The sequence below is a fragment of the Nomascus leucogenys genome, chromosome 6 (genome assembly GCF_006542625.1).
Source record: "Nomascus leucogenys isolate Asia chromosome 6, Asia_NLE_v1, whole genome shotgun sequence".
Taxonomy (NCBI): domain Eukaryota; kingdom Metazoa; phylum Chordata; class Mammalia; order Primates; family Hylobatidae; genus Nomascus; species Nomascus leucogenys.
In genome coordinates, this window is record NC_044386.1 from 15,865,922 (window position 1) to 15,878,011 (window position 12,090).

The 12,090-nt window shown below is 40.6% G+C and overlaps 1 protein-coding gene across 1 annotated transcript in view; it reads right to left on the bottom strand.

The window, feature by feature from the left end:
* Positions 1-12,090, bottom strand: part of MYO10 (myosin X) — a 274,349-nt gene that overhangs the window by 104,645 nt on the left and 157,614 nt on the right. The gene's annotated exons all lie outside the window — the stretch shown is intronic.

Consider the following 12,090-nt stretch of genomic DNA (forward strand, 5'->3'; position numbering starts at 1 on the left):
TTTTTTTTTGCATTTTTTGTAGAGACTGGGTTTCACCATGTTGGCCAGGCTGGTCTTGAACTCCTGACCTCAAGTGATCCACCAACCTTGGCCTCCCAAAGTTCTGGGATTACAGGCGTGAGCCACCGCGCCTGGCCCATAGCAACTCACTTTTAAAACGATGAGGACATTACACAGTGCACATAAAAGGAGGAAGATAAAGAACTATAGCATGCTCAGAGATAATCAATGAAATAAACATAGTGTCCACCTTACATACAAGCCTCCTATATATGCTACCAAAGAATTACCTCGGGGAGTCACAGTCATGACAACAATAAAGAAATAGTTTTCTGTACAGCTATCAGAGCGTAATGAAAAATTTATTATTTTTTTTTTTTTTTTTTTTTTTTTTTTTTTTTTTTTTTTTTTTTTTATTTATTTTAGGGTACATGTGCACAATGTGCAGGTTTGTTACATATGTATCCATGTGCCATGTTGATTTCCTGCACCCATTAACTCGTCATTTAGCATTAGGTGTATCTCCTAATGCTGTCCCTCCCCCCTCCCCCCACCCCACAACAGTCCCCGGAGTGTGATGTTCCCTTTCCTGTGTCCATGAGTTCTCATTGTTCAATTCCCACCTATGAGTGAGAACATGCGGTGTTTGGTTTTTTGTCCTTGCGATAGTTTACTGAGAATGATGGTTTCCAGTTTCATCCATGTCCCTACAAAGGACACGAACTCATCATTTTTTATGGCTGCATAGTATTCCATGGTGTATATGTGCCACATTTTCTTAATCCAGTCTATTGTTGTTGGACATTTGGGTTGGTTCCAACTCTTTGCTATTGTGAATAGTGCCGCAATAAACATACGTGTGCATGTGTCTTTATAGCAGCATGATTTATAGTCCTTTGGGTATATACCCAGTAATGGGATGGCTGGGTCAAATGGTATTTCTAGTTCGAGATCCCTGAGGAATCGCCACACTGACTTCCACAATGGTTGAACTAGTTTACAGTCCCACCAACAGTGTAAAAGTGTTCCTATTTCTCCACATCCTCTCCAGCACCTGTTGTTTCCTGATTTTTTAATGATGGCCATTCTAACTGGTGTGAGATGGTATCTCACTGTGGTTTTGATTTGCATTTCTCTGATGGCCAGTGATGATGAGCATTTCTTCATGTGTTTTCTGGCTGCATAAATGTCTTCTTTTGAGAAGTGTTTGTTCATGTCCTCTGCCCACTTTTTGATGGGGTTGTTTGTTTTTTTCTTGTAAATTTGTTTGAGTTCATTGTAGATTCTGGATATTAGCCCTTTGTCAGATGAGTAGGTTGCAAAAATTTTCTCCCATTCTGTAGGTTGCCTGTTCATTCTGATGATAGTTTCTTTTGCTGTGCAGAAGCTCTTTAGTTTAATGAGATCCCATTTGTCGATTTTGGCTTTTGTTGCCATTGCTTTTGGTGTTTTAGACATGAAGTCCTTGCCCACGCCTATGTCCTGAATGGTATTGCCTAGGTTTTCTTGTAGGATTTTAATGGTTTTAGGTCTAACATATAAGTCTTTAATCCATCTTGAATTAATTTTTGTATAAGGTGTAAGGAAGGGATCCAGTTGCAGCTTTCTACATATGGCTAGCCAGTTTTCCCAGCACCATTTATTAAATAGGGAATCCTTTCCCCATTTCTTGTTTTTGTCAGGTTTGTCAAAGATCAGATAGTTGTAGCTATGTGGCATCATTTCTGAGGGCTCTGTTCTGTTCCATTGATCTATGTCTCTGTTGTGGTACCAGTACCATGCTGTTTTGGTTACTGTAGCCTTGTAGTATAGTTTAAAGTCAGGTAGCGTGATGCCTCCAGCTTTGTTCTTTTGGCTTAGGATTGACTTGGCGATGCGGGCTCTTTTTTGGTTCCATATGAACTTTAAAGTAGTTTTTTCCAATTCTGTGAAGAAAGTCATTGGTAGCTTGATGGGGATGGCATTGAATCTATAAATTACCTTGGGCAGTATGGCCATTTTCACGATATTGATTCTTCCAACCCATGAGCATGGAATGTTCTTCCATTTGTTTGTATCCTCTTTTATTTCATTGAGCAGTGGTTTGTAGTTCTCCTTGAAGAGGTCCTTCACATCCCTTGTAAGTTGGATTCCTAGGTATTTTATTCTCTTTGAAGCAATTGTGAATGGGAGTTCACTCATGATTTGGCTCTCTGTTTGTCTGTTATTGGTGTACAAGAATGCTTGTGATTTTTGTACATTAATTTTGTATCCTGAGACTTCGCTGAAGTTGCTAATCAGCTTAAGGAGATTTTGGGCTGAGACAATGGGGTTTTCTAGATATACAATCATGTCATCTGCAAACAGGGACAATTTGACTTCCTCTTTTCCTAATTGAATACCCTTTATTTCCTTCTCCTGCCTGATTGCCCTGGCCAGAACTTCCAACACTATGTTGAATAGGAGCGGTGATAGAGGGCATCCCTGTCTTGTGCCAGTTTTCAGAGGGAATGCTTCCAGTTTTTGCCCATTCAGTATGATATTGGCTGTGGGTTTGTCGTAGATAGCTCTTATTATTTTGAGATATGTCCCATCAATACCTAATTTATTGAGAGTTTTTAGCATGAAGGGTTGTTGAATTTTGTCAAAGGCCTTTTCTGCATCTATTGAGATAATCATGTGGTTTTTGTCTTTGGTTCTGTTTATATGCTGGATTACATTTATTGATTTGCGTATGTTGAACCAGCCTTGCATCCCAGGGATGAAGCCCACTTGATCATGGTGGATAAGCTTTTTGATGTGCTGCTGGATTCGGTTTGCCAGTATTTTATTGAGGATTTTTGCATCAATGTTCATCAAGGATATTGGTCTGAAATTCTCTTTTTTGGTTATGTCTCTGCCAGGTTTTGGTATCAGGACGATGCTGGCTTCATAAAATGTGTTAGGGAGGATTCCCTCTTTTTCTATCGATTGGAATAGTTTCAGAAGGAATGGTACCAGTTCTTCCTTGTACCTCTGGTAGAATTCAGCTGTGAATCCATCAGGTCCTGGACTCTTTTTGGTTGGTAAGCTATTGATTATTGCCACAATTTCAGAACCTGTTATTGGTCTATTCAGAGATTCAACTTCTTCCTGGTTTAGTCTTGGGAGGGTGTATTTGTCGAGGAATTTATCCATTTCTTCTAGATTTTCTAGTTTATTTGCATAGAGGTGTTTGTAGTATTCTCTGATGGTAGATTGTATTTCTGTGGGATCGGTGGTGATATCCCCTTTTTCGTTTTTTATTGCATCTATTTGATTCTTCTCTCTTTTCTTCTTTATTAGTCTTGCTAGCGGTCCATCAATTTTGTTGATCTTTTCAAAAAACCAGCTCCTGGATTCATTAATTTTTTGAAGGGTTTTTTGTGTCTCTATTTCCTTCAGTTCTGCTCTGATTTTAGTTATTTCTAGCCTTCTGCTAGCTTTTGATTGTGTTTGCTCTTGCTTTTCTAGTTCTTTTAATTGTGATGTTAGGGAGTCAATTTTGGATCTTTCCTGCTTTCTCTTGTGGGCATTTAGTGCTATAAATTTCCCTCTACACACTGCTTTGAATGTGTCCCAGAGATTCTGGTATGTTGTGTCTTTGTTCTCGTTGGTTTCAAAGAACGTCTTTATTTCTGCCTTCATTTCATTATGTACCCAATAGTCATTCAGGAGCAGGTTGTTCAGTTTCCATGTAGTTGAGCGGTTTTGAGTGAGTTTCTTAATCCTGAGTTCTAGTTTGATTGCACTGTGGTCTGAGAGACAGTTTGTTATAATTTCTGTTCTTTTACATTTGCTGAGGAGAGCTTTACTTCCAACTATGTGGTCAATTTTGGAATAGGTGTGGTGTGGTGCTGAAAAAAATGTATATTCTGTTGACTTGGGGTGGAGAGTTCTGTAGATGTCTATTAGGTCCACTTTATGTAGAGCTGAGTTCAATTCCTGGATATCCTTGTTAACTTTCTGTCTCGTTGATCTGTCTAATGCTGACAGTGGGGTGTTAAAATCTCCCATTATTATTGTGTGGGAGTTTAAGTCCCTTTGTAGGTCACTCAGGACTTGCTTTATGAATCTGGGTGCTCCTGTGTTGGGTGCATATATATTTAGGATAGTTAGCTCTTCTTGTTGAATTGATCCCTTTACCATTATGTAATGGCCTTCTTTGTCTCTTTTGATCTTTGTTGGTTTAAAGTCTATTTTATCAGAGACTAGGATTGCAACCCCTGCCTTTTTTTGTTTTCCAGTTGCTTGATAGATCTTCCTCCATCCCTTTATTTTGAGTCTATGGGTGTCTCTGCACGTGAGATGGGTTTCCTGAATACAGCACACTGATGGGTCCTGACTCCTTATCCAGTTTGCCAGTCTGTGTCTTTTGATTGGAGCATTTAGCCCATTTACATTTAACGTTAATATTGTTATGTGTGAATCTGATCCTGTCATTATGATGTTAGTTGGTTATTTTGCTCGTTAGTTGCTATAGTTTCTTCCTAGCCTCGATGGTCTTTACAATTTGGCATGTTTTTGCAGTGGCTGGTACCGGTTGTTCCTTTCCATGTTTAGTGCTTCCTTCAGGAGCTCTTTTAGGGCAGGCCTGGTGGTGACAAAATCACTCAGCGTTTGCTTGTCTGTAAAGTGTTTTATTTCTCCTTCACTTATGAAGCTTAGTTTGGCGGGATAGGAGATTCTGGGTTGAAAATTCTTTTCTTTAAGAATGTTGAATATCGGCCCCCACTCTCTTCTGGCTTGTAGAGTTTCTGCTGAGAGATCAGCTGTTAGTCTGATGGGCTTCCCTTTGTGGGTAACCCGACCTTTCTCTCTGGCTGCCCTTAACATTTTTTCTTTCATTTCAACTTTGGTGAATCTGACAATAATGTGTCTTGGAGTTGCCCTTCTCGAGGAGTATCTTTGTGGCGTTCTCTGTATTTCCTGAATCTGAATGCTGGCCTGCCTTGCTAGATTGGGGAAGTTCTCCTGGATAATATCCTGCAGAGTGTTTTCCAACTTGGTTCCATTCTCCCCATCATTTTCAGGTACACCAATCAGACATAGGTTTGGTCTTTTCACATAGTCCCAAATTTCTTGGAGGCTTTGTTCATTTCTTTTTATCCTTTTTTCTCTAAACTTCCCTTCTCTCTTCATTTCATTCATTTCATCTTCCATCAGCGATACCCTTTCTTCCAGTTGATCGCATCTGCTACTGAGGCTTCTGCAATCTTCGCGTAGTTCTCGAAACTTGGCTTTCAGCTCCATCAGCTCCTTGAAGCCCTTCTCTCCATTGGTTATTCTAGTTATCCATTCTTCTAATTTTTTTTCAAAGTTTTTAACTTCTTTCCTGTTGTTTTGAATTTCCTCTCGTAGCTCAGAGTAGTTTGATCGTCTGAAGCCTTCTTCTCTCAACTCATCAAAGTCATCCTCCATCCAGCTTTGTTCCGTTGCTGGTGAGGAACTGCGTTCCTTTGGAGGAGGAGAGGTGCTCTGTTTTTTAGAGTTTCCAGTTTTTTTGGTCTGTTTTTTCCCCATCTTTGTGGTTTTATCTACTTTTTGTCTTTGATGGTGGTGATGTACAGATGGGTTTTTGGTGTGGATGTCCTTTCTGTTTGTTAGTTTTCCTTCTACCAGACAGGACCCTCAGCTGCAGGTCTGTTGGAGTTTACTAGAGGTGCACTCCAGACCCTGTTTGGCTGGGTGTCAGCAGCAGTGGCTGCAGACCAGCAGATTTTCGTTGAGACCACAAATTCAGCTGTCTGATAGTTCCTCTGAAAGTTTTGTCTCAGAGAAGTACCGGGTTGAATGAGGTGTCAGTCTGTCCCTACTGGGGGGGTGCCTCCTAGTTAGGCTGCTCAGGGGTGAGGGACCCACTTTAGGAGGCAGTCTGACCGTTCTCAGATCTCCAGCTGCATGCTGGGAGAACCACTACTCTCTTCAAAGCTGTCAGTCAGACAGGGACATTTAAGTCTGTGGAAGTTCTTGCAGAGTTTTTGTTTGTCTGTACCCTGCCCCCAGAGGTGGAGCCTACAGAGGCAGGCAGGCCTCCTTGAGCTGTGGTGGGCTCCACCCAGTTCGAGCTTCCTGGCTGCTTTGTTTACCTAAGCAAGCCTGGGCAATGGCGGGCGCCCCTCCCCCAGCCTCGCTGCTGCCTCGCAGCTTGATCTCAGACTGCTGTGCTAGCAATTAGCGAGACTCCGTGGGCATAGGACCCTCCGAGCCAGGTGCGGGACACAATCTCCTAGTGTGCCGTTTTCCAGGCCCGTTGGAAAAGCGCAGTATTAGGATGGGACTGACCCGATATTCCAGGTGCCGTCTGCTTCCCCTTTCTTTGACTAGGAAAGGGAACTCCCTGACCCCTTGCGCTTCCCGAGTGAGGCAATGCCTCGCCCTGCTTCGGCTCGCGCACAGTGCGCTTCACCGACTGTCCTGCACCCACTGTTGGGCACTCCCTAGTGAGATGAAACCGGTACCTCAAGCAGAAATGCAGAAATCACCCGTCTTCTGTGTCACTGGGGCTGGGAGCTGGAGACCGGAGCTGTTCCTATTCGGCCATCTTGGCTCCACCCCTATTATTTTCTTTAGATGTAAAAATGTGGAGAGAGAGTACTTGGAGAGGGGGTTTTTTTTGTTTTGTTTTGTTTGTAGACATGTGGGTCTCACTATGTTGTCCAGGCTGGTCTCAAACTCCTGGCCTCAAGCAATCCTCCCACCTTGGCCTTCCAAAGTGCTGGGATTACAGGCATGAGCCACCACGCCAAGCCAAGAATTTAAAAAAATTAGCCAGGTGTGTTGGTGCACACCTGCAGTCCCAGCTCCTGGCTTGGCTGAGGCAGGAGTATTACATGAACCCAGGAGTTCAAGGTTACAGTGAACTATAATCGCATGTGTACTCCAGCCTGGGAACCTGGGTGACACAGTTAAGACCCTGTCTTTAAAAAAAAAAAAAAAATTAAATTAAATAAATGCTGATGGAAAATCTAAATAGATCTGGACCTGTCTTCCTTAGGCAATCATCACATCTCTATTTTTAATTTCTCCAAAGGATTTTTTATGGTCTTATCTTGGCCTGAGGATACTAAGTGGAAGTTAACATAATGCTGTTTGAGGAAAAATAAAAATAAACAGGCACTTACAGGAATCTGTTACCAACAACAAGTATCTAAGCAACTGAAGCCAGGTGTTTTCTGGATCATATCTAAGATTTGCTAATTTTCTATTGTGACCGAGGAGCTGCATTCTTGTGACCAAAAAAAGCTGTTAAAAAAGAAAAGAAAACCAGACACATACACACAAACCTGGGGGCAGACTTGTTGGCAATATCGATGAAAATGACCTACAAAAAGAACTTGGACTCACACAAGGACCACAGGAGAGTGGGAAGAAGGAAACCACACACCGCTCTGAATCAACATAAATTGCAAAAGGAAACAACTGGAGATTTAACACTGAGAAAAGTTCAATTTCTTTCCCCCCCTTTTTTTTTTTTGAGACGGAGTTTTGCTGTTTCACCCAGCCTGGGGTGCAGTGGCACGATCTTGGCTCACCGCACCCTGTGCCTCCCAGGTTCAAGCGATTCTCCTGCTTTAACCTGCTAAGTAGCTGGGATTACAGGCATGTGCCACCACGCCTGGCTAATTTTGTATTTTTAGTAGATACGAGGTTTCTCCATGTTGGTCAGGCTGGTCTTGAACTCCCAACCTCAAGTGACCTGCCCACCTTGGCTCCCCAAAGTGCCGGGATTACAGGTGTGAACCACCACGCTAGGCCAAGATTAATTTCTTTATAAAGAAAAAGCAATAATGGCAGGAAAAAAAAGGCAAACAATGGAGAGGGAAAGAATTAAAAGATCCACTGACATATACATGAGCAACAAAAATAGGGAGAAATGCAAATCCAGAGTACTGCTTTTTTCCTTCCTAGAAATCGAACACGTACAAATTAAGGTAAATATGAGATCAGTTCTGTCGAATTAGCAAAAAATTTCAGAATGATAAAGATTAGTAGAGAAGAGACATTTATACAGTGGTTGTTAGTACTATAAATTAGTATAATCTTTTTGGAAAACAACATGATTATCTGACAGAATTGTCCTAGGTATATAATATGTATATAATATTAGAATTTTCATATCTGAGAGAAAAACCAACAACAAAGGTTCAGAGAAGAAAAATAACTTTCTCAGGGTCGCACAACCAAAATTCAAAGTCCGGCCCAACTGACCCAAATCTAGGAACTTATTATTATGACTTATTATTATTATTATTATTATTTTGATACAGGGTCTCACTCCCGTCACCTGCACTGGCGGGCAGTGGTGTGATCAAGGCTCACTGCAGCCTCAACTTCCCAGGCTCAGGTGATTCTCCCAGCTCAGCCTCCTGAGTAGCTGGGAAAACAGGTGCACACCAACACACCTGGCTAAATTTTTGTATTTTTAGGAGAGATGGGGTTTTGCAGTGTTGCCCAAGCCAGTCTCAAACTCCTGCAGTCAAGCAATCTGCCCACCTAGGTCTCCCGAAGTGCTGGGATTACAGGCATGAGCCACCATGCCCGGCCAGGAACTAATTATTGTTATTATTATTGACTCAACTCTGTTACTTTATAAAGACATAAAAAGAAATCTATATAGTCTCCAATAATTTCAATGCTGGAAATTTGTTTCAAGGAAAATTTCAGGAACAGAAAAAAAACCTTTAGAAAACATTCACTACAGTGTTACCTTAAAAACAGTTTCACAGAAAAAATAATTCTAATTATTCCACAATTAGACAAGTCAAATATAGTAAGTTATATGAATATTGCATACTTTTTTTTTTTGAGATAGAGTTTCACTCTTGTTGACCAGGCTGGAGTGCAATGGCACGATCTCAGCTCACCGCGACATCCGCCTTCCGGGTTCAAGTGATTCTCCTGCCTCAGCCTCCTGAGTAGCTGGGATTATAGGCATGCACCACCACACCTGGCTAATTTTGTATATTTAGTAGAGACAGGGGTTCTCCATGTTGGTCAGGCTGGTCTCGAACTCCCGACCTCAGGTGATCTGCCCGCCTTGGCCTCCCAAAGTGGTGGGATTACAGGCGTGAGCCACCGCGCCCAGCCTATTGTATACTTTTTAAAGAAAATTACGCACATAATATAGAGCACAGTTATATTTACAGTAGCTTTTTGTAAAAAAGCAAAAAAGCTATTTTGTGCCTATATTATTTTTAAAATGCAGGCTGGGAAGAAAATTTACAAATCTGAAACTAGTTCCAATAGTTACTGTCAAGGGTTAACTGTGAATTAACAGTGCTGGCAAGCTCATGAACATTCTATTCTATCATGTCTTTTAACGTTGCTGGCAATAAATATTTTTACAACAAAAAATGAGACAATCAATGGGTGAATGGATAAACAAACTGCTGTCTATTCAATGGAATACCAAAAAAAGCAGTGAATAGTGATACATGCCACATGGATGGCTGGAGAAAGCTGGACACAGGAGACTACATAGGGCATATTTTAGTTACATAGAACTCTAAAGAAGATAACTATATACTAGAGGGACTAAACTAGATCAGTAGTTTCCTAGGGCCAGGTGTCGGGGGTTGGGACTGCCTGGGAAGGGGCACAGAGAAACTTTTGGGGCAGAGGATTCCCTTTTATCTTGATCACAGTTGTGGATAAATGGGTGTGTAAATTCAAAATTCACTGAAATGTATACTTTAAATGGACGTATTTAATTATGTGTTTATTATATCTCAATAAAGTTGATTATAAAAATTACCATAAATTACTTGAAGGTGGGAAGGCCATCATTTCATGCATACAAACAGAAACAAAGAATCAGAACTATTTGCCAAGTGCTTATCAATTTAAAAAAGCCTGTAAGAAAAGAATTATTCAAATTTAAAGATATTTATCAGTGATTTCTTCTAAAAGGTAAAAGCAAAGAAATACGGTTAAGAAATACAAAATAATTTGTTATTCTCAAGACTTTTTAAACTGTGTTAAAGACCATATCAGATATCAGCAAAATAATGATAATGCACCTACATTGTGCAAAAGTTAAACTTTTTCCCTTTCTATGATTAAGGTTTTCTTCATATATGACAAGGTATATTCATAACTAACATATAATCATTTTCTAGTCTGGCAACATAGCAAGAACCCCATTTCTAAAAAAAATTAAAAATTAGCCTAGTGTGCTGGCATACACCTGTACTCCCAGCTACTTGGGAGGCTGGGGCAGGAGGATCACCTGATCCCAGGAGTTCAAGGGTGCAGCGAGCCATTATCACACCACTGTGCTCCAGCCTGGGTAACAGAGTGAGACCTCGTCTCAAAAAAAAAAAAGTGAAATAAGTAGTAGAAAATTTCTAACTGCCAAATAAAAAACATTGACACATATCCCATAAATAAAAATTCTTGGTTAAGTTCTAAAAAAAAATACAAAGGTTTTATAAGAAGATATTTAAGCAAATGAACAAAATAAATGTGCTTACAATACTAACAAATTTGTGGACTTTTTTGCTTTCAAGTCTAACTCCAAGTGACTGGGTAAGTAGTAGTGTTGTGATAAGCGGCAACTGCATTAATCGTAACATGGAATAATTTAATGTCTAAAACCAGTTCTCGCCAATGCAGACATGTATGCTAAAACTCCAGCAAGAGTCTCCATTTATTGTTTCTTACTCTCCTATTTACAATCTTTGTTAATAAGCAATCTCCACCCCTTTGACAAGAGTAGCCACTTTAAGGCTTATTATAATTAGTTTTTCAACACTAGGCCTCAAGACTGAAAAAACCATGGGAAATTCTCAGTATGATTCAGCACATAAAAAATAGATGCTTGTGAATGTGAATGTGGATGTCTGTTGGGGGATGGTGGCAAATACGCGGCAGAGTCCCAGTCATCATGCACAAAAGGAGCTCAGCTTGTCACACTGGAAACAAAGGGAGGAGTATCACCATCAGAGAAGGCTAAGGTACCTCCGAAGAATCTCAGAAGTCAACAAATGGTATGTCAGAAAGGGTGACAGGGGAGGCTATTTTGGGCACAGTAAATTACAAGTAAGTAACTCAGTAATAATTTATTACATAATGTTATTTTTATTTATTTATTTATTTATTTATTTTTGAGATGGAGTCTCACTCTGTCGCCCAGTGGCGCAATCTGCAGTGGCAGGATCTCGGCTCACTGCAAGCTCCGCCTCCCGGGTTCACGCCAATCTCCTGCCTCAGCCTCCCGAGTAGCTGGGACTATAGGCGCCTGCCACCACGCCTGGCTAATTTTTTTTTTTTGTATTTTTAGTAGAGACGGGGTTTCACCATATTAGCCAGGATGGTCTGGATCTCCTGACCTCGTGATCCGCCCGCCTCAGCCTCCCAAAGTGCTGGGATTATAGGCGTGAGCCACCGTGCCTGGCCAATGTTATATTTTATTAAGTAATATTTATTATTTTAAAAATACATTATAATATAAAATTGGCTGACCACCCAAGTTTTCCAACACTGAAAGAGATTGACATTTCCAAGTTTCACAACATTAAAGTAAAAAGTTGGTCCTTTAAATTTTAATAAAATCTGACTCATGACAAATGAATTCACACATGCGTACACGAGGTCACACACCATTCAAACCCCACGGATATACCCAGGAAGGTCCATGCAGTCAGGAAACCCCAGCCCTGATCAGTGCCAGGCACGCTGTAAACATTCAATATTTGTAGAGTAAAAGAATAAACAGCTGATCACTCAGCAAAGACTCCTGTTACTTCATACACATTTCATCAGCCACCACCCTGGTGGGCCAAATGCAAGCAATAAAATAAACTAGTTGTTACTACTGACTTGAAATAGCTTTTCATCCTGACCTAACACTTTAAGGGGCAATTTGAAGGGCTGTATAGGAAATGCCCATGAAATTTAGCATAGGTTCATTGCCTCTACCCCAGGAAAAACCAAGTCTCTCCTAAAACTGTTCAGAATACCTCATAGGTACTTTTTTATATTAATGTTTATTGTGACCAATGATAAATTTCAAAAATACATTAAGGCAAATTCTCAACGAAATAAGCAAAATTCTTAAAAGGTCCCATTGCCAGAATACACTAACATTAA